This window comes from Vipera ursinii (genome assembly GCF_947247035.1).
Source record: "Vipera ursinii genome assembly, chromosome: 2".
NCBI classification, from domain to species: Eukaryota; Metazoa; Chordata; class Lepidosauria; order Squamata; family Viperidae; genus Vipera; species Vipera ursinii.
The window spans coordinates 53,973,208-53,996,546 of NC_139513.1; the positions used below are offsets into that span (position 1 = coordinate 53,973,208).

At 40.2% G+C, this 23,339-nt stretch overlaps 1 protein-coding gene across 1 annotated transcript in view; it reads right to left on the reverse strand.

The window, feature by feature from the left end:
• CHCHD6 (coiled-coil-helix-coiled-coil-helix domain containing 6) overlaps nucleotides 1-23,339 on the reverse strand; it is a 287,597-nt gene that overhangs the window by 241,361 nt on the left and 22,897 nt on the right. The gene's annotated exons all lie outside the window — the stretch shown is intronic.

A 23,339-nucleotide genomic window follows, 5' to 3' on the forward strand; every position in this document is an offset into this window, starting at 1 on the left:
CTCTAAATTTAGTACCCTGTAATCCTCAAAAACACTCTATCATTGATACTAGAAATCACAGGAAATATAATTATGCAACAGGAACAATATTACTCAATTGTTACACAAATAGATTTTCTTTCCCACTTAATAGACAGAGCAGATATTGGGAATATTAAGAGGAAAAAACTACTTGGAGTATATAGCACAGGAAACCAAAATGAAGAAAGAGAACTTCGATTTCTAACAATCCAATGATTTTGTCATTGCTCACATGGTCTTCCATCAAAATGCCACTATACATAGACACCACCAGAAGCATTAAAAGTTCTTATCAAACTATGTCAGCAAATCCAGTCAGCAAAAGTGGGTGGAGTCAACCCTGCCCAGATAGGACAGTAGGAATCTGTGCAGTAAAATAAATAAATATGTAAAGTTTTAAGTTGTGTTTTCAGACACTGCCAAAAGACTCTCTCGCGTGGAACTTGCCAAGACAAGCTGATTCCAGGTTGGCAAAGAAGTGAGACAAGGAGGTACAGTTATTGCTCAGGTTGTGATCATTCAGAGTTATGATGGCATGGAATGAGGTAGACTTATGACACCAATCCTTGCAGTTGTGACCACTGCAGCATCCCCACAGTCACACAATTGCTATTTGTGTGCTTGGTGTCTGGCCCATAATTACGATGTTGCAGCAAGCCACAGACATCTGACAGCAATTTCCAATGATCTTTACAAGCAAAATCAAGGGAGAGCTGGCGAAAGGCCTTAAGTTGCTCTTGCTCACACTGTGTTTTCAACCATTCATTTCCCATAGTGCCTGCCCATTGCACACACCCCACTCTCCCACACAACTGCCCATGTTTCATAGCACCTGCCCACAGCTCCCACCAATAGCTCTCACCATTCAGCCTCCTTGCCTGGGACTCCCACCTCTTTCAACTTAATGCAGTCCTGCAGTTACAATGGCAATTAGTACTCCCAGGATTGCCATTGCTAAGTGACAGGGTCATGTGACACTGCACTTTACAATCACTTTGGAACAGAAATTCTCCCAAGAGTTACCTGTATAGGTAAAGGTAAAGGTTCCCCTGCACATGCGTGCTAGTCGTTTCCAACTCTAGGGGCAGGTGCTCATCTCCGTTTCAAAGCCGAAGAGCCAGCGCTTGTCCGAGGACATCTCCGTGGTCATGTGGCCGGCATGACTAGACGCCAAAGGCGCACGGAGCGCTGTTACCTTCCCACCGTAGTGGTCCCTATTTTTCTACTTGCATTTTTACGTGCTTTCGAACTGCTAGGTTGGCAGAAACTGGGATGAGTAACAGGCACTCACTCTGTTACGTGGCACTCGGGATTCGACCCGCCAAACTGCCGACCATCTGATTGACAAGCCACCACGTCCCTGCGCTACCTGTATACTCTCACCTTATTTATTCAACCTGAAAGCTGAATATACACTGAGGGAAACTGGAGTAGAAGAAGATAAGCATGGTTTCAACACTGGAGGAACAAACTTGAATAACCTGCAATGATGTTACTGATAACTAAAAATGCAAATGACCTGCAAGTCTTAATAATAAAAGTCAAAGAAAGTGGGGGGGGGGAAATTGGGACACAAAGAAGATCAAACTAATATCAATCTGTACAGTAATCAGCCCTAGAATTAACAACGTAAATAGCTTTCTGCCTATTCAACTGTCAACAGTAAAGAAATAAGGAATATCCCGCAGACTAGTAATTGGTATAGTGATAATTAAGGCCTTGGAAAAGATGTTCATATGCCATGATATGTCTTCACCTATCAAGATCAGAACTGAGCAGGCAACAGTTTCCGCTCTGTACATTCTATGAAAATTAAAGTTGGACTTCGAGAATCAAGGCAAGAAAGCATGTTGTTGTTGTTGTTAGGTGCGAAGTCGTGTCCGACCCATCGCGACCCTATGGAAAACATTCCTCCAGGCCTTCCTGTCCTCTACCATCTTCTGGAGTCCATTTAAGCTCACGCCTACTGCTTCAGTGACTCCATCCAGCCACCTCATTCTCTGTCGTCCCCTTCTTCTATTGCCCTCAATCTTTCCCAGCATTAGGCTCTTCTCCAGTGAGTCCTTCCTTCTCATTAGGTGGCCAAAGTATTTGAGTTTCAACTTCAGGATCTGGCCTTCTAAAGAGCAGTCAGGATTGATCTCCTCTAGGACTGACCGGTTTGATCGCCTTGCAGTCCAAGGGACTCGCAGGAGTCTTCTCCAGCACCATAGTTCAAAGGCCTCAATTCTTTGGCGCTCAGCCTTTCTTATAGTCCAACTTTCACTGCCATACATTGCAACTGGGAAGACCATAGCCTTGACTATACGCACTTTTGTTGACAGGGTGATGTCTCTGCTTTTTAGTGTGCTGTCTAGATTTGCCATGGCTTTCCTCCCCAGGAGCAAGCGTCTTTTAATTTCTTGGCTACAGTCCCCATCTGCAGTGATCTTGGAGCCCAGGAAAATAAAATCTGTCACTACTTCCATTTCTTCCCCATCTATTTGCCAGGAATTGAGAGGGCCAGATGCCATGATCTTGGTTTTCTTAATGTTAAGTTTCAACCCAAGTTTTGCACTCTCCTTCTTCACCCGCAACAAGAGGCTCTTTAGTTCTTCTTCACTTTCTGCCATTAGAGTGGTATCATCTGCGTATCTTAGGTTGTTGATATTTCTTCCGGCAATCTTAATTCCAACTTTTGATTCATCTAGCCCTGCCTTTCTCATGATGTGCTCTGCATATAAGTTAAATAGGCAGGGCAACAATATACAGCCTTGCCGGACTCCTTTCCCAATTTTGAACCAATCAGTGGTTCCGTGTCCAGTTCTCACTGTTGCTTCTTGACCCGCATATAGGTTTCTCAAGAGAGAAATAAGATGGTCTGGTACTCCCATCTCTTTAAGAACTTGCCACAGTTTGTTATGATCCACAAAATCAAAGGCTTTAGCGTAGTCAATGAAGCAGAAGTAGATGTTTTTCTGGAACTCCCTAGCTTTCTCCATGATCCAGCGTATGTTGGCAATTTGATCTCTAGTTCCTCTGCCTCTTTGAAATCCTGCCTGTACTTCTGGTAGTTCTCGATCCACATACTGCTGAAGTCTAGCTTGTAGGATTTTAAGCATGACTTTACTAGCATGAGAAATGAGTGCAATGGTGCGATAGTTTGAACATTCTTTGGCACTGCCTTTCTTTGGAATTGGAATGTAAACTGATCTTTTCCAATCCTGTGGCCACTGTTGAGTTTTCAAAATTTGCTGGCAAATTGAGTGTAGCACTTTTACTGCACTGTCTTTTAAGATTTTGAATAGCTCAGCTGGAATACTGTCACCTCCACTAGCTTTGTTGTTGCTCAGCTTTTCTAAGGCCCACTTCACTTCACATTCTAGGATGTCTGGCTCGAGGTCAGTGACCACCTCATTGTGATTATCAGGGACGTTAAGCTCATTCTTGTATAGTTCTTCTGTGTAATTTTGCCACCTCTTCTTAATCTCTTCTGCCTCTGTTAGGTCCCTGCAATTTTGGTCCTTTATCATGCCCATTTTTGCATTAAACGTTCCCTTCATCTCTCCAATTTTCTTGAAAAGATCTCTGGTCCTCCCTATTCTATTGTTTTCTTCTATTTCTTTGCACTGTTCATTTAAGAAGGCATTCTTATCTCTTCTAGCTATTCTCTGGAATTCTGCATTCAATTGGGCATATCTATGTTTTTCTCCCTTGCCTTTCGCTTCCCTCCTTTCCTCAGCTATTTGCAAAGCTTCCTCAGACAGCCATTTTGCTTTCTTATATTTCTTTTTCTTTGGGATGGTTTTGGTTGCTACCTGTTGTACAATGTCACGAACCTCTGTCCATAGTTCTTCAGGCACTCTGTCTATCAGATCTAATTCCTTAAATCTATTTGTCACCTCTACTGTATATTCAACAGGGATACGATTTAATTCATACCTGAGTGGCCTAGTGCTTTTCCCTACTTTCTTCAGTTTAAGCCTAAACTTTGCAAGGAGAAGCTCATGGTCTGAGCCACAGTCAGCTCCTGGTCTTGTTTTTACTGACTGTATAGAGCTTCTCCATCTTTGGCTGCAGAGCATATAGTCAATCTGATTTCTGTGTTGACCGTCTGGTGATGTCCATGTGTAGAGCCGTCTCTTGGGTTGTTGGAAAAGAGTGTTTGCTATGACCATCGTATTCTCTTGACAAAATTCTATCAGCCTGTGCCCTGCTTCATTTTGTACTCCAAGGCCAAACTTGCCTGTTATTCCGGTTATCTTTTGGCTTCCTACTTTAGCATTCCAATCCCCCATGATGATAAGGACATCATTTTTGGGTGTTAGTTCTATAAGGTGCTGTAGGGCTTCGTAGAACCGGTCAATTTCAACCTCTTCAGCACTGGTGGTTGGGGCATAGACTTGGACTACTGTGATATTGAATGGTTTGCCTTGGATTCGAACTGAGATCATTCTGTCATTTTGAGGATTGTATCCCAGTATTGCTTTTCCTACTCTTTTATTGACTATGAAGGCTACTCCATTTCTTCTGAGGGATTCTTGTCCGCAGTAGTATACCTGATGGTCATCTGGATTAAATTCACCCATTCCTGTCCATTTTAGTTCGCTGATACCTAAGATGTCGATGTTCAGTCTTGTCATCTCTTGTTTGACCACGTCCAGCTTTCCTTGATTCATGGATCTTACATTCCAGGTTCCTATGGAGAAAAAATCTTTACAGCATCGGACTTTCCTTTCACCACCAGACACATCCACAGCTGAGCGTCCTTTTGGCTTTGGCCCAGTCGCTTCATTCTTTCTGGCACTACTAGTACTAGCCCTCTGCTCTTCCCCAGTAGCATATTGGACGCCTTCCGACCTGAGGGGCTCATCTTCCAGCGTCATATCGTTTTGCCTTTTGGTACTGTCCATAGGGTTTTCATGGCAAAGATACTGGAGTGGGTTGCCATTTCCTTCTCCAGTGGATCACGTTTTGTCAGAACTCTCGGCTATGACCTGTCCGTCTTGGGTGGCCCTGCATGGCATAGTTCATAGCTTCATTGAATTATGCAAGCCCCTTCGCCACGACAAGGCAGTAATCCATGAAGGGGCAAGAAAGCATACTGATGCTTTTGAACCCTGCTGTTAGAGATAACTCCCGAGAATGGCTCTGATAGCCAGGAAAACCAACAAATGGGTCATCAAACAAATCAATCCAGAGTTCTCACTTACATAAGGCACAAATGGTCAGGCTCAAATTATGTTTTCAGCATATTATGTGATGACTAGTTCTCTGGAGACGTCTACAATGCAGAGAAAGATGGAAGAAAAAAGAAAAAGAGGATGACCGGCAACAATAATCTCAATTATAGGCACAACTGAAAGACCTGAAAGACCACAACGGGACAGACCATTCTAGAAAATATATCTATCTTTGGTCACTAAGAGTTGACATCAACCTGAGGGCACATAAGTCGTCATCAGACTACAACTTTTTCCTAGTGCAAAAGTATTATGCTTAAAAAGGTAAGCTGATCCAAGAGGTTTATGTAGTAAGAATTTGTGAAAATAAATTAAATGGAAATCTTATGCACTTATAATGAAAACTAAGTAAAATGTAAGATTGGGTTGGAAAATAAGATGGGAAAATGCTTGCAATTGGATTAAAATAGTCTAGAGCAGGGAAGCTGGCTGAGGAATTCTGGAAGGAATTCTGGGAGTTGGAAGTCCACAAGTCATAAAAGGGCCAAGTTTGAAGACCCCTGGTCTACAATACCTTAATTTCTAGAAAACTCAGCACCAGATAAACAGTTAAAAGTGGTATGTTGTTATATAAGAAGAAATGCTGTTCAGATGTTTCACTTGAAAAGTAGAATTCCAATCTGCCTTTCTATTGCCACCTTCTATGGAGGATGACATTCTAAAGCCATCAGAAAAGTGATCAGCCAAGGAAGGCGCACACACATCCACAAAAACTATCAATAATCAAAAAGTAAAACATTATATTTCAATTAAAACATGGGAACTGCAGAGAAAATTAAAGTTGTGCTTTGTTTTGATCATAGACAGCTATTCTATTCCCAAAATTCCACAAATCAGGCAAGTAAACCAGTCATCTTAGATTCAATTTGGATTTATTTATTTAGCTTGTTTGTTTATGGCTCTTATTTGTCCTTTTGTTAAAAAGAAGGGGAACAAAAATTCTAAATCTCATGGTATCAAGCTTGAAAAGCCTTTAACTAAGCATTCAAAACAAGCTTCAGGCTACCTTAAAGGAAGACAATGCAAGCATGACTGTCAAATGCATTAATTTTTAACCACAAAATCTAAAAATAATTTCAGCTACAACATTCTTTTTTGCCATATGGAGATTGATGTGTACACACAGGTAGGTGAGGCACAAGTATGTGCATGTGCCTACAGGATAAGCAGTAGCCGACTCAACTCTTGGCAAGAAAATAAAATCATTTGTAGCACAGTTGTGTGTGCCTTTAATTTTTCAAAAAGTGCCTAAACAAGATCCACTACTTGAAAAGCTACAGCCTGATAGTAAGGGATGATAGCCAGCCTCACATTCTAGCCGAACTTTGAAGTCTGTGGCTGAACTCCTTTAGTGAGAACATCACAGCTCAAGGGCAACACCTGCAGGATAATTCAGAAAAGGTACATTTTTGGAATTTCCAAGTTTCATGGAAGGCAAATTCTGCTTTAGCATTATTTTATTACCATATGATAGAAAAATCCAAGATCAGAAAGCTTACATTATGACATTTAAGATGCCCTGATGAAGAAAAGCAGGCTACCTTTAGTTTCAAAAATCAAAGAAATTTAGAAGTACATTTCTTGCACGGTGGTAAGAAAAATCATGCTTGCTAAAATGAAGCAGTATTTTACTTGTATTTGTCATACAGGTAGGAGCAAAAACACATAGTAATTAGTAAGGCATGGTTTATTCAAGCATGACTTATTAAATAAGTGAAGTTGGCATACAGTGCTAAGCAATCAACCATAGTTTTATAAGCCTATAATGGGTAGATTCACACAATACCCTTGAATCTAAACCAAACAATACACATTGTGGCATAGAACGGTACTGTATCTGAGTACTTGAAAACATTTTAGTTCCCATCTTCACATCTACAGGTAGTCCTTGACTTAACAACTGTTGTAAGTTGTGACTATCATAAAGCAGGTCATCACATGACTGATCCAATTTTACCTTTTTTGTAGTGATCATTAAGTAAACCACTATAGTCATTAAGTAAACTGCAGTTGTTAAGCAAACACCACAGTTTTTAAACAAGCCCACTGTTTGCTATGGGGCCATTTTGCCAAAACCAAAAGTAAATGCCAGCTTTTGGCAAAAATCTCATAAATAGCAGGATGCTGAAATTAGCCATAAATGGGGGCCAGTTGCCAAGCACCTGAAATGCAGACTGGTGACAACAAGGTGGGGGGCTCCCTCAGAATTTAAAATCTGGGTTGTAAGTACTTTTTTAGGGAGGTCCATTATAACTTTGAATGGTCACTAAGCAACCAAATGTAAGTTGAGGAATACCCGTGCAGCTTTCAATATGTGTGTTTTCATCTATGTCTGGAATTTGATCAGAACGCAGAAAATATTTACTACAGTAATTCTGGATCAAGCTCTCTATGAATTACCCGAAAGGAAAGTTTGTGGAAGGAAGGGCCCTATATCAGTGATACAGAGTACATCTTGTAAGCAAACAAACCAAGATTCAAGTCACAGCACCTTCAGTAAAAGATGTACTGGTCTTTAACTGCAATTAAAGATTACTTCTTCAGTGAAGTAATTTCAGATACCATAATTGGGGAAAAAATCAGCAGTCTACTATGTTGTGTGGTTACAATAAACTTACTTACTTACAGTCAGTCAGTCTATAGGCACTGCCAATGACAAGATGGATTCCATATGAACCATTTAATGTGTTCTTTTTGTTCTCCAATCAATAAAACCTTTCCTGAATTCTTCACAGATGGTCCCTCTTATAACTGCTTTGAAGACTGTCTTGAAATCTCCATTTAGCATTAAAGAACAACCAACTAACCTTGTTCAATTTCCAAACAAAGGAAATTAACTCTATTCACATATCTTTCCCTTGAGGCATTTAATAGATTCCTCATTAACACTAGAAAAAGAAACTGTAATGACAAAGTTATATTATTGCAGCAGGGATATAGCTAATGGTGTTGCTTTAATTGGTGCATGGAATAAGTTCCTCTTTTTTGCTGGAATCATTACCAGAAAAATTAAGCATTCAACTTCAAATTTTCTGGACTTTGCTTTAAATATGTAAAGCATGACTGCCCACACAAATTACTTACAAATCCCTTTCAAGAAAATAATGGGGCAAGATAACTCAGGTGATTGCAAGCAGATAGAAAGCTCTGGCCCTTTAGATCAGGGGTCTTCAAACTTGGCCCTTTTATGACTTGTGGACTTCAACTCCCAGAATTCCTCAGCCAGGCACGCTGGCTGAGGAATTCTGGGAGTTGAAGTCCACAAGTCATAAAAGGGCCAAGTTTGAAGACCCCTGCTTTAGATCATCAGGTCCGCTGGTTGGGTACAAAGTTCAAGTTAACTATGATTTCTTATTAAATATTTGTCTTTTCTTAAAAAGACACTGTCAACATGAAGTTATGTATCATTGGGGTTTTTTCCCTTCCTAAAACTTTCCAGCAAGTGCTGGTTTTATTATTTTTTTCCCAGACCAACCAAGGGTTGCAAAAGGAATTAACCAACTCAACTGCTTGTTGCCTGACCCTGATGTCAAGGGTTGAGAAAGTTTCTGACTCAAAGTCACCTAGTTAGCTTTCCTGCCTCAGGTAGGATTAGAATTCGTAGTCACTTGGTTTCTAGCCTGGTGCCTTAACTACGACTCTCTATGCCATTATAAATCCAGTAGGAAGAGTGATCTTGATCATGCAGCCTGTAATAAAGCCGCCCTTATTAGTGATTTAAGCACTGATGAGAGGACCGACCTGGCATGTACCACCAAGACCTGGTGTCAAAACTGATTTGCATTTTCACCTATATTCTGCTTTGCTTGCAGCTCGACAAAGAGAAGGGAGGAGGTGGGATGGAATGCAAGGGTGGGGGAGGAGTTGTAGCTGAGCATCATGCAGATGATACCACTCTAATGGCAGAAAGTGAAGAGGAACTAAAGAGCCTCTTGTTGCGAGTGAAGAAGGAGAGTGCAAAACTTGGGTTGAAACTAAACATTAAGAAAACCAAGATCATGGCATCTGGCCCTCTCAATTCCTGGCAAATAGATGGGGAAGAAATGGAGGTAGTGACAGATTTTATTTTCCTGGGCTCCAAGATCACTGCAGATGGGGACTGTAGCCAAGAAATTAAAAGACGCTTGCTCCTGGGGAGAAAAGCCATGGCAAATCTAGACAGCACACTAAAAAGCAGAGACATCACCCTGTCAACAAAAGTGCGTATAGTCAAGGCTATGGTCTTCCCAGTTGCAATGTATGGCAGTGAAAGCTGAACCATAAGAAAGGCTGAGCGCCAAAGAATTGAAGCCTTTGAACTATGGTGCTGGAGAAGACTCCTGCGAGTCCCTTGGACTGCAAGGCGATCAAACCGGTCAGTCCTAGAGGAGATCAACCCTGACTGCTCTTTAGAAGGCCAGATCCTGAAGCTAAAACTCAAATACTTTGGCTATCTAATGAGAAGGAAGGACTCACTGGAGAAGAGCCTAATGCTGGGAAAGATTGAGGGCAATAGAAGAAGGGAACGACAGAGAATGAGGTGGCTGGATGGAGTCACTGAAGCAGTAGGCGTGAGCCTAAATGGACTCCAGAAGATGGTAGAGGACAGGAAGGCCTGGAGGAACATTGTCCATAGGGTCGCGATGGGTCGGACACGACTTCGCAACTAACAACAACATCGTGCATTCCCATGGAACAGTGCTTCAACCCATCGAGCAGGTGAACTAGCGTGGTTCGCTGGTTCCCATAACAAAATGAACAGAAGTGATTGGTAGACATAATGGACTGTGGGTGGCCCATGGGGAAAGGGGGAAATTAACTGGACAGTTGGCACCTGGGTTGAAAAGCAGGGGGAAGTCTCCTTTCAAAGATACGTCTGGCTGTGTTGCAGGTATGATATCAACCGAGATTCCAAGGCAGGGATGGGAGTGTCGTGACTGTCAACCGGGAATCTCTTATGACCTTCAGGGGCACTGCACTACAGGTCACCGCTTGTGAGACTCTGTTCATTAGTTGGGTTCTAGAGATCAACTGGAATTGCTGCTGCTTTACCAGCCTCCCTGCTGCACAGCAACTTCCATCCCTGAGCTTGATTCCATTTCTGGGCTGGCAGTGGAGTTCTCCAGACCTGCAATTCTGTGGGACTTCAGTTTGCCTTCTAGGAGTAGAGTCTGAAGTGGCTTGGGGTTTTATAGCCATCAGGGTAACCTATCCAAGATCAGGCCCCAAACCAAAAATGATATGTGGTAATTCTTCTGAGTTTTTTTATTATTTCATTATGAAATATTATTTTGTTATAAAATCTTGCCAAACTGAGGGCTCTGCTATCTGCATCAACAATGTACTCTGTTAGGGAGCGGTTGTCTTCACCCAATAATAATAATAAAGTTGGAAGGGATCTTGGAGGTCATCTAGTCCAACCCACTGCTCAGGCAGGAAACACTATACCATTTCAGATAAATGGTTGTCCAGTCTTTTCTTAAAAACTTCCAGTGTTGGAGAATTCACCACTTCTGGAGGCAGGTTGTTCCACTGATTAATTGCTCTAACAGTCATGAAGTTTCTCCTTAGTTCTAGGTTGCTTCTCTCCTTGACTAGTTTCCATCCATTGCTTCTTGTCCTGCCTTCAGGCGCTTTGGAGAATAGCTTGACTCCCTCTTCTCTGTGGCAGCCCCTGAGATATTGAAAGACTGCTATCATGTCACCCCTCGCCCTTCTCTTCATTAAACTAGACATACCCAATTCCAGCAACCGTTCCCTATATGTTTTAGCTTCCAGTCCCTGAATCATCTTTGTTGCTCTTCTCTGTACTCTTTCTAGAGTCTCAACATCTTTTTTACATCGTGGTGGCCAAAACTGGATGCAGTATTCCAAGTGTGGCCTTACCAAGGCATTGTAAAGTGGTATTAATACTTCACGTGATCTTGATTCTATCCCTCTGTTAATGCAGCCTAGCACTGTGTTGGCTTTTTGGGCAGCTGCAGCCACTAATGGCTCATATTTAAGTGATTGTCCACTAAGACTCCGAGATCCCTCTCACAGTTACTACTATTGAGCAAGGTACCACCTATAACTGTGCATTTGGTTTTTCTTGCCTAAATGTAGAACCTTACTTTTTTCACCATTGAACCTCCTTTTTTCATACATAATATCTGAGCTGAGTTGCCTTTTGCTACTCTGGAACGCACCCCCTCCCACCTTATACTGTAGTCTATCTCCTCACTACATACCATCACAGACAATGGTCATACACTGGATTTGGTGCGCCTGTCAGAGCACTGAAATTGGGAAAGCTTTTGTTGTCTCCTGTCATGGTCAGATCATTCCCAGATTTGCATAGGAGTCTGCAACATTACAGGCACTGAAAAGAGGCTCAACCCATTAGACTGGTCCTCTCCTAGAGATCAACGGACCCTAGAGGGAGATGGGAAGTTGTTCCTGCTGGTCTACTGCACAGTCCAACTATAGCTCTGGTTCACAATTTGGAATAAGAAAGTAGCTGAGGCTTTAAATTGAGCCCATACAACCTCTCCCTTCTTGGGGATCTCAGTACTTCCCAAGGGTTACAGAGAAGTTGAAAGAGATGAAGTAAGAGGAGACATTTACAGCAGCGATCCCCAACCTTTCCAGAGAGTGGTGGCAGTGGGAGGGGGGTGGAAAGAGGATGATTTTGTGCCCGCGCCTGTCACTTGCATAGCCCGGTCCACAACAGACCACAGCCTGGAACCGAGCCATGACCTGGGTTTTGGGGACCCCGGGTCTAGAGAACCACTCAATAGCATTCAAGTATGGGTTAAAAGGTAAAGGTAAAGGTTCCCCCGCACATGCGTGCTAGTCGTTTCTGACTCTAGGGGCTGGTGCTCATCTCCATTTCAAAGCCGAAGAGCCAGCGTTTGTCCAAGGACGTTTCCGTGGTCATGTGGCCGGCATGACTAGACACCAAAGGCGCACAGAACGCTGTTACCTTCCCACCGTAGTGGTCCCTATTTTTCTACTTGCATTTTTACGTGCTTTCGAACTGCTAGGATGGCAGAAGCTGGGACGAGTAACAGGTGCTCACTCTGTTACGCGGCACTTGGGATTCGACCCGCCAAACTGCCGACCTTCTGATCAACAAGCTCAGCGTCCTAACCCACTGAGTTACAGTTGCCATTAATGCCTATCTTGTGGTGGTAAGGGCATCATTACTTTTCTGCTCTTATTTAATCTGCAGATAGCCTCCCACCATGCTGTTTCAGGTGACACGAATCCTCATAAGTAAGGCTGGACTTGGAGAATCTCTTACAAAGATGGAGGAATTTGCTTAGCATTTCTCAAAGAAACTTGCTCAGATTCAGTCTCATTTAGATGCTAGCCTTGTTGCAGATGTGGAGGAGGTGTCTGGTGTGAAATCTCACCCTGTTATGTAGAAACAGGTTGAACCTGAGGGAACTAGAGTCCTTGGAGCTGAGAGCTCAGCTACCAGCTCCTTAGAACCATGTACCTCCTGACTGGTTAAAATGGCCTAAGAAGTGTCGTCATGTGAGTAGGTTCTGGCAATTTCGTTGTTGAATGAGGGAGTTGCTCTTTCACCTTTTAAGGAAGCTTTGGTTCACCCCCTCCTCAAGAAGCTATTGCTAGACTCCATTATACTGGACAATGTTATCCAATATCTAACCTCCTCTTTCGGGGGAAGACGATTGAGCTGTTTGCACAACAGCTTCAGAGGACCTTGAATGAACAGCGTTATCTGGATCCCTTTCACTCAAGATTCAGGCCTTGTTATGGGATGGAAATAGCATTAGTTGTGCTTCTGGATGATCTCTGGTAAGGGCAGCATGGGACTCATGCATCCATTCTTATTCTACCTGTGGTTTTTGGTATCACTGTGGTTTTTTTGTACCACTGACCATGGTATCCTGGATCCTTCGGAATAATGTGTACGTACGTACGTATAAATAAATAAATACTGCATTATTCAAAGATATATGTTCCTTGACTTAATTATAAGTATTTAACAAGCATTTCCATCCATTTTCCTTTGCAACTCACTCTTCAGAGAAACAGTTACAAATAATTTTAAAAGGTTGTCCTGCCTTATAACTCTTTATATAAAAATTATTCCTATAACTAAGAATCTGTGTAGCGCATATAAAAACAAGAAATTTGTCTGAAATCTATTTCACAATCTAACATTTACTGATTAAATATACAAAAATAGTCATTACAGGTAGAACTACCTTCTAAATTATTAGCTTTCCAATTATAGACCAACAAATGTGTGCTCTGTGGTGAATGCGAAGTCACTGATTTTGTGAAATGTCTTACAAAAAGTAGAAAGCATTGCAGTTTATATCATATTCCATTGCTATATTTTTGTTTATATAAGATACACAATCACCTGCTCTTTTAACATATATATAATTTGAATACTTTAGTTCATTGTCAAAGCATAACTACTTTGGTCTTTGAAACATTAATTTGCAGCAGATCCATACTCCCATATTATAACAATCTTTGTTATAAATCATTTCGGTTCTTAACAACATAACATCATTTGCATGCAAAAGTAAATGTACATTCATGATCCAAAAAACACACCATCCCAAGCATTCCTTACACATTTATCCAGAAATGAAGTTAATAAACACAAATTAAACAAGTTACACAGCTACTTCAAAAATAAAACACAACTGTATTTTCATATTTCTCCAATTATGCTATCAACATCTGCAATCTTAGAGTTACAACATTCTTATAACATTTATGACTTGCTTTTCAAGTTTTTTCTTTGTTGCTTGTGAGTATCTATTTCAATCAAATTGTTATCATACATATCTCTAAAGTAGTCCTTCTAGCATGTCTTCACTTCAGATTCAACTCTATTATATCAATTTTAATTCCATTCATTCTCCTTGAGGCTCCTTCTTCAGCCCTCTTCATCCATTTACAAAATGAGACCACATTTCTCTATTTTAATATTAAATACTCCTTGTTGTCTTTCTCTACCTTCTTTGCAACATTTTGCACTGTCTTTTTCTTTTTTTTTTCTTTTTCTCAACTTTATTTTTACAGGAATATTTCAGATGCATTTTTCCCCTCATGCACAGCACCTTTCATTTCAATTAATCCACCAAGCATCTTTTTCATACTTCTCACTAGCATAACTCCACACACACTTCAATGGCACTCTGCAACTTAATTCTTTCCACAACTTTTCTTACATCTACTTCCCATTTATTGTATTGAGAGATTAATCTATCGTCTAATCTTTTTTACACCAGCATTCAATTTTTTTACTATTTCCTTTTCATCCATGTCCAGTTTATCCAAAGATCCATTCTTCACTAAAAGTGTTCCATTCTATATTCTACATTCATATCCTTCATTAATCCAACCAATCTTTCATTATAAACAATCAGACAATGATTTTTGCATTGTATTCATTCCTTTGTAATGTCTGCGTATGATCAGACTTATGCTTAAAGCATGTATTTTAAGCAAACAGATTTTTCTAAGCAAATATTCACCCGTCACCATTTTTATTCACTCTGTAGTCTCAGTGGGCCAATTACTTTTTTATATTCTCTCTTCTTCTTCTCACCTATCATTAATTATGTCTAGGAAAATTAATTTCATTCATTTAGAATATTGCGCAATTTCCCTCAAACCTCATTCCTGATTGTTTCATTATCACCATTAACTGGAGCGTAACACGCAACTGTCACCAACCTATGAATTTCTTCTTTCATATATCCCTACATAACATAGATAATACCTTCATATTTTGTAATATTTCATACTTTTATACACAAAATTGGCATCTTCATTTCTCTGCATATATTCATCAAATCCAGTACAGATCTGGCTTCCTTCATTCAGTTCCATTACATACCTTCTCTTTCTTGTAGTTTCATGGAAGTATCTATTTTCATTTCAATTCATTTAGTCTTCAAATATTCTAAATAGTAAACTTTCATATAGAGTAGTCACTACCGGATGGGTCCACATATATTGCCCCTTTTTGGTTAATCAATACATTTCTTGCTCTTATAAAGAAAAGGACTAACAATAAAATTTGTTCTGGCATATTTTATCCAGCTTGCCTCCAGCATCCTGTTTTTATGCAACCGTGTTCATGTTCATGCAAGCTTGGATATCTAATCTAGAAACCATCTTGCAAGCAAATTTACTGTTACCAACATCCCATCAATAAGAAAGTATACACGGTATACTGACATATAGACAGAAGATCCAATTCTTTAATAATTCATTTTCAAAGCGTAAACATTTTGATATTTTTACTGGTAATTTCAATCTTTTGCATTGTTTCTATTTTTAAGCTGGCTATTTACTTTGAATACTCAACAGAGTAGAAAATCTGGATACACATTTAATAAAATCCAGAGACTTCAAAGTAATTATGGTCTACAGTGGCAATTGAACTTGTTTGCATGACCCAAAGTGATTGTAGGAGTAGGAGATACAAACCTACTGGTATAATACATCCCCCCCCAATAGAATTATGTGTGAAAACACTTATTTAAGTAAGCCATATTGATAAAATTTGAATCTATGTTTAATAGATTTTTAAAACCACGTGGAATATGTCTCAGAACATTGCTATATATGAACCTTACATCACAAAAACCTCTGTATATTCCTAATTAACAAAGTCACCATAAAGAAAAATATGCAAAGACCATACACCATCTTAAGATTGGAGAAATAAATAAAGGAAATAAATAAAGCAATGCATTAGTAATGGAAAGTAGTTGCTCCATTTCCCGATACAATACAGACGCTCTGCATGAACAGCTGCATTAGAATTTAGTTTTCTAGGCTAGCGGCAAACTAAACCAGACAATGCTGGCTTGGCAGCAAGTAGCCAGGGAAGTAAATTCTAGTAAATTTTAAATGGTGCACACGAAGTTGTCATTTTATTTCTTTATTCTGAATCCTCTTTAGGATTGGAGGGAGAATGTTAAGAATGCAGAAGTATGCGTATATATTAAACTACTGAGCGCAGTCTTATAAGTTGAATGTAAGATTTGATTATATATTGCCCATGACTTTCTTTCTATTCATTAGCTCTTTCCAGGAATTCATACAAAGGATTCAGTAATTCCTAAGTGAATATTTAAACTCCTGAATATATAAGCATACTTAAAATATATGTGTGAATTAGTCAGGAAATAATATTTCCAAAAACCCCAAACTACCATTTCAAGAGTTAAATCATTTATTTTTCTAATCAAAGCTTCTTCCAAGAAGGTTATGCACACAAAAGACTTTCTAAAGCAACAGCTACAGAGGCTGCTTGAAATTCCACACATGTACCTCAGCAATGTATTTCTATTAATGTCCAGTGTGTGTCAGCAGGAAGATAAGGCACCAACAGCATGTCCAAGCAGCCTGGTAGAGAATGGAATGCTGTGTAAAACATTGTCTGATACTACGAATCTCACCAAACGAGGCTGCCTATAATCTCACCCTCCATGTGTACATACACACACAGATAGACACACACACACACACACACACGCACAACTGCCTGCTTGATAACACCACCATAGGGGGAAGATGGAACCACACAACAAAACCATTAAACAGTAGGGGAAAATGGCAATTGAGAAGGAGGGGGCAAGAAGTTAATAAGAAAAAAATTGATCAGGGAAGAATAAGTATCTAATGCTAGCTTTGACAGCTGTGCCAGAATGATAGTATGTGTTTAACATTCACTATGAAAAAAGTACAATTTTCTTCCCAAACGAACCTACTTTAATCCTTGCCTCCCACCCCCACCACAAACTGAAAAGACGCTTTCATTCCACATGTAGTTGACCTCTTCTACTCTCGAGTTACAAATTCTTCATATATTTGGTTTGACAGAGGGTAGTTTTTCCCATCTCCGACATGGAGTAATTGCTATAATCTGTTAGAGATTTTTTGCAAGTTACAGACGGAGCTTGCCAGAAGGATTGGGCTTTATTCTCTTCTGGGGAGAGGGAACTTTGCTATAAATGCAATTAAATTTAAATCCTGCAAAGGAATGAATACCATAAAATAAAGCAGCAAATTGACTTCTACAAAGTATACGCATTAGGAATATGACGCACAAGGCTTCAAAAGAGATCTCGATAAGCACGTGCAAAGACACAGCTAGGGAAAAAAACCAAACACTCTACCTTTTTTCCTTTCTTGAAAATACCGGCCATATTCTCAATATTCCCTTATATACTGTTTTTTTTTATTCCAAAGATTTCAGAAGTATACAGAAGAAAAGCAAAAGCAACTAAGCACTAACAATTTTTTAAAAAGTTCAAATAATAAATATTGTTTATTATTTTTAAGATGTCAGCATGTAAGTTTCTGATAAAAAAGTGTGTTCCTGGACATCAACATACAGCAGATAAGTTCATCAAGGATTTAATAACTACCTGAGCTAGAAGCTGAGGTATGAATTTAATAATTAAAGAATGAACCATCACACCAAATAGACAGTTGGAGAACACATAAGAAATCAGGCATAAGCAGCTTTGTAGCTTTCACATAATATTAATGAAAACTACAGTATAAATCCTATAGTCAAAACAACACTGACAACAGTGAAAAGATTAACACTTCATTTAAACACAATATCCCTCTTGAATTAGTTCAACAAAAACAGCATCTTTCAGACATCAGATTCATCTACAGATTTGAACGAGACTTTTCAGAAACACCAAGAATCAGCAAGTAAAGAATTGCATTCTAAATATAAAGTGATCTGTAAGCACCTCACTGTGATCAACCCGAACATGTTTAATTAAAAAGGCGTAAGCTGTGCACATAATGTTCACTGGCCAACCCAGTGACACTAACAACTTTCCTTTTGTAAAATCTACATTTTCAAGATCTTCATTTTTTCCCACGTAAGGAAATGGATAAACAGTGAAAAATGCACAATTATTAATGCTACACTTCATAGGAAGGCTGGCAACTCATTTGAAGCCTGAAGGGATGGGTCGTACTTGCAACTAAGCCAGCCCTGGGTCTGCTGGCATGCACCACTGTTCTTTTCTTGAGGTAAGTATGTCAGGTTTATCCCACAAAGAAGCTGGGAACCACAAGAGTGGTAATACTGAAGATGTATACAAATATGCTTTTTGTATGACTATTAAAGTAATGAGAGCCAGTATGATGTAATGGTTAAGGCCTCAGACTAAAAACTGGGAGACCGCGAGTTCTAGTTCTGCTTTTGGCGCAAAGCCAGCTGCATGACCTTGGGTCAGACACTTTCTCTCAGACCTAGGAAGCAAGCAATAGCAAACCACTTCCGAAAAACCCAGCCAAGAAAACAGCAGGGATTTGTTCAGGCAGCCTTTGAGAATTGAATATGACTGAATGGAAGAAAAAAAAAAAGCAAAGTAATAATCATGAGTGGTTGAAAAGAAGAATAAACAATCAGGATTAGATCTGTACCACAGAGGAAGGAGATATTTTCTTCTTTGCTATGATATCATGAATTCTCCCTTTCCTAAAGTTTGCATGAGATTCAGAAGAAAAGCTTCTATTGGTGCCAATGGAAGTTTTGCTCCAAGGTTACAGGGAGCATTAGAGAATAAGCTGGAGAGGATATTAGTCAGATATATCATGTGAGGGGAAAATAGTTACATCTCAACTCATCCATGATACCACTGTCAATCTTTCTGGTTCATTCATAGCTGCTATTTTAAATATTTTAAAAGTTACATTAAACTTTAATAGTTAAAAAAGTCGTATCATATACATTCAAGCATTTAATGTCACATCTGTTTTGGATTAAAAAAAAAGTCTTGTTTTACATTATTGTGAGAAGCTGCACATAATTATAGTTACCTATCGTAGCCACAGAAATCGTATATTTCTCCACAGGAGCCCAAATATAGGAATCATTTGTTTGGATTTGTTTGCGAAAACTCCCTTTTGCATAATATGAAATGAGTCACATTCATGCCTGAATTATCCAGAGGAGAACTATGTTGAATTCAGCGCTGGATTATGCTGGTTTCTAAATTCTATTTCTAAAAGAAGCCTCTAAGCTCTTTGCAAACTGTAGACTGCCATCTAATTGTGAATGAACTGTATGCTCATGCACTTGGTTTATCTGATCTGGTCTGGCTCTTCCTTTCAGCACAGATTACACAACACAAAGTCATCTTCTATCTCCCTATACTAGCGTTTCTCAACCTTGGCAACTTTAAGACATGCAGACTGGCTATGGGATTCTGGGACTTGAAGTCCACACATTTTAAAGTTGCTAAAGTTGAGAAACATTGCCCTATACCAGAGGTAGGCAACCTGGGCTCTTTTATGACTCATAGACTTCAACTTATCAGGAATTCTGGGAGTTGAAGTCCATGAGTGATAAAAGAGCCCAGGTTGCCTACCCCTGCCCTACACAAAGTAAAGAAGCACCGTCCAAGATCCTAGTTTAAATGAAACTTTTAGGTAAATGAACTATACATCAAGGTACAATTTGTTCACCATAAAGTAGGTAGTCTGCTAAATCTTTTCTTATTCTCCTCTGATCAAAAAGAGAAATGTGGAATTTTAATTTAGGGTGTTCTCTTACTCTCTACTAGGCACTCTGAAAATAAATTGCGGGTCTGAACAAATGCACAATCGTTATTCCTTGAAAAACTCTAGGATGTGCACAGATTCTATATATAAAGAGCACTGCAGACAACGGCATACATTCAAAAGGCAGTCTTGAAGCAAAGGCAGGGGAACGAAACAACCACTGATATTTTGTTCTAGCGCTATGATTATTCAAAGGAAAGGAAAGCCCAGGGATAACATCCTCCAGCCCAGGCAGCTATGAAAATTGGAAGCTCATGAGACCATCAGCTGCTGAAATCTGCACAAACCCTCCAAACATAAATTAGCCTTCAGAGTCAGGAGATAAAAGGAGATGCAAGCAGCAGAACTCTAAAGGATTTTTTTTTAAGGCAAAGAAGAAAGACCGTATACATGTCTGACAAATCACATTCTTCTTAGCTAGGAAAATTAAAAGCACAGAGGCACTTGGAGTGGCAGCCTCTTATCCTCAGCCAGATAATGTCTTTCCTTTCCCTCTAGGGAAAAAGAAAAAAAAATGCTGAGTTTTAATTTTTCAGGTTCATTGTGGCACATTATGACCATGTTTTAATTTAACCCCCATTCTATTCATCTTAAGGTAAAGGTAAAGGTTCCCCTGCACATGCGTGCTAGTCGTTTCCGACTCTAGGGGCCGGTGCTCATCTCCGTTTCAAAGCCGAAGAGCCAGCGCTTGTCCGAGGACTTCTCCGTGGTCATGTGGCCGGCATGACAAGACGCCAAAGGCGCACGGAACACTGTTACCTTCCCACCGTAGTGGTCCCTATTTTTCTACTTGCATTTTTACGTGATTTCGAACTGCTAGGTTGGCAGAAGCTGGGACGAGTAACAGGCACTCACTCTGCGTCGCGGCACTCGGGATTCGACCCACCAAACTGCCGATCTTCTATCGACAAGCTCAGCGTCCTAAGCCACTGAGCCACCGCGTCCCTTACCTGCCCTCATATATGTTTCTCTAACTCAGCAATTTTTCCTTACACAATGTAACTTATTTTTCCTCTTATAAATATCCAGGGTTGCTCACTACATACAATTCTTTGTAGGTACCTTCCCATCAAAAAACCTGGCAGAACCACCCTTGCTCTAGAGCAGACATGTCAAACTCACAGCATCACGTGATGTCGCGTGACATTGTGCGACGTATTGGAAGTTTTTCCCCATTGCCGGCAATGGGGGTGGGTGCGGTTTCCTCATGACACATCCAGACCGCGGGCCGGCAGTTTAACACCCCTGCTCTAGATCAAACTTTGTTTTAATAATTGCCCTTAAATATTTAGGAAGCTTCACAGAGAGAGCACTGAAATGTGTCCCAATTCCTTTAGAAAGGACCAACTGCTAGAATAGTTGTTTGACACAGAATAAAGGAAATGGCTTCTTTAGAGCTGCCATGCAATTAATCCTACTCCTAGTCCTTCCCCACTCAGCAAAATTAATCTTCTTATTCTGCTTTGTGCATACTATACTTTATTCAGTATTAGAGTTGGGCCACTGCCTAGCATCTTTTGGCAAGGAAGAATGAGTTCTCACAGCCTAGTTTTTATTTATTTATTTATTTATTATATTTTTATACCGCCCTTCTCCCGAAGGACTCAGGGCGGTATACAGGGCAATAAATATAAAAACGGAATACAAAAGTTAAAAAACAATTAAATATTATGCCCAAGTTTAAAACAGTAATTAAAAAACATATTAAAACCCCAACCCTAACCCATCAAACCAGGTCAGATTGCTCAAATAAATAAGTTTTTAGATCATGCCGGAAGGAGTGAAGGTCGGGGGCCATCCGGAGCTCAACCGGCAAGCGGTTCCACAGGTCTGGCGCGCCCACAGAGAACGCCCTCACCCTAGGGGCCACCAATCGACATCAACTAAAAGATATTTGATCTTATTACTTATATTGATGCTAACTACCGTATCTCCAGTTTTAATGTATGTTTAGAGTTACTTGCAAAGACTCTTTATTGCATTCAAGATGCAATATTTTCCGTGCTCTGGAATTAATATGAACCAACCTAGAATTCTGAACTTATGCTGAGAATTTACTCATGACCTAGTTCTGTATCCAATATACACCTTTCCTTTTATGGCTTGATTCATAGTGATGTAAAGACTGCTCCCATTATGTATAACGAGTTGAAAAATGTTACCAAAGGACAAATTTGATTGTGCACCTGATTTAGTTGTATAATGTATATTACATTATAGCATTAATTGGTGAAAATAGTAATAGGACAACCACTGAAAAATATTTATCTATATATAATTTTGTTTCTGGAGGTACTGTAGGTAAAGCAGTCAAAATATAATGACTAGCACTGTATGTATCATATACTACTTTCTCATAAATATATAAAAATTATTCTTGCATGTGATTGCTTAAATTAACAGGCGTTAAAATTTGTTCAAAATGAGTAGAGAGAGAAATTAAACATTTATCTTTCACAGCAATGGTCCCCATCCTTTTTGGCACCAGGGACCAGTTTCATGGAAGACAATTTTTGCAGAGAACGGTGGGGGCGGGTTGGGGTGTTCAGTTTTCCTTACCTGTCACTCACATCCAGCTGTGTAGCCTAACAGACCATGGACTGGGACCCATTTTAGAATGTCTTCTGAAGAATTTATTTTATTAATCACGTAGTTGCTAAATTGCAAGGAATTGCCCCAAAGAACTTTCTTCATATTAGTTGGCATACTGTCAGTCAGCACAGAGTACCTTTACCTTTATACAATGACTACCATTAAGGGCATGAATTTATTTTACCTGCTTTCATCCTCATGTTTTCTAAGACTGATAGCTTGCATTTTAAAAATTTATCAGGAAAACCTTCACCCACCTGCCACCCTTTGTCTCTTCTTTACAATGAGAGGAAAAAAGCATCAAAATGTATTGTACATACTCAATGACATATGTTTCTAAATGGATGTGGATGTATTTTTCTTACATAAAGAGACAAATGTAATGTTATCCATTAATTGTACTCAAAGTACCAACAGTGTGTTGCTAAACCTATCAACAATAATTTTCTTAATATACACAGATTAAAATATTAACATCAATATAGAGCAGGGGAGTCAAACTCAAGTTCACTGAGGGCCGCATTAGCATTGCGGTTGCCCTCGGGGGCCGGATGGGTGTGGCCAGGGTGGGCGTGGCCTGCTGGGTGGGTGTGGCTGGACTGTGTGTGACCTACTGGGTGGGCATGGCCAGCTCTACATCATTCGCGTCAAGGGTACCTATGGGGGTCTGGGCAGGAGTGGGACAGATCTGAGGGTCTCTGGCAGAAGGTCTCGGGGCAAGTGCCAAGGCATGGTCCACTGAAGGAGCCTCTGTTCCTCTCAGGCCATGCGGGGGGTGGGGGGGTGGACAATGGCACAGAGGTCAAATGCCCAGCCCAGCCCTCAATTACCTGTGGCACTAAGCCCAGCCCCATTTCCCCAAGGGGGCGCTGCACATACCACCTCAAGGCTGCTGCTGCTGTGCTTGCTCTCCTTAGCCAGGTTGCTCATGATGGGTACGAG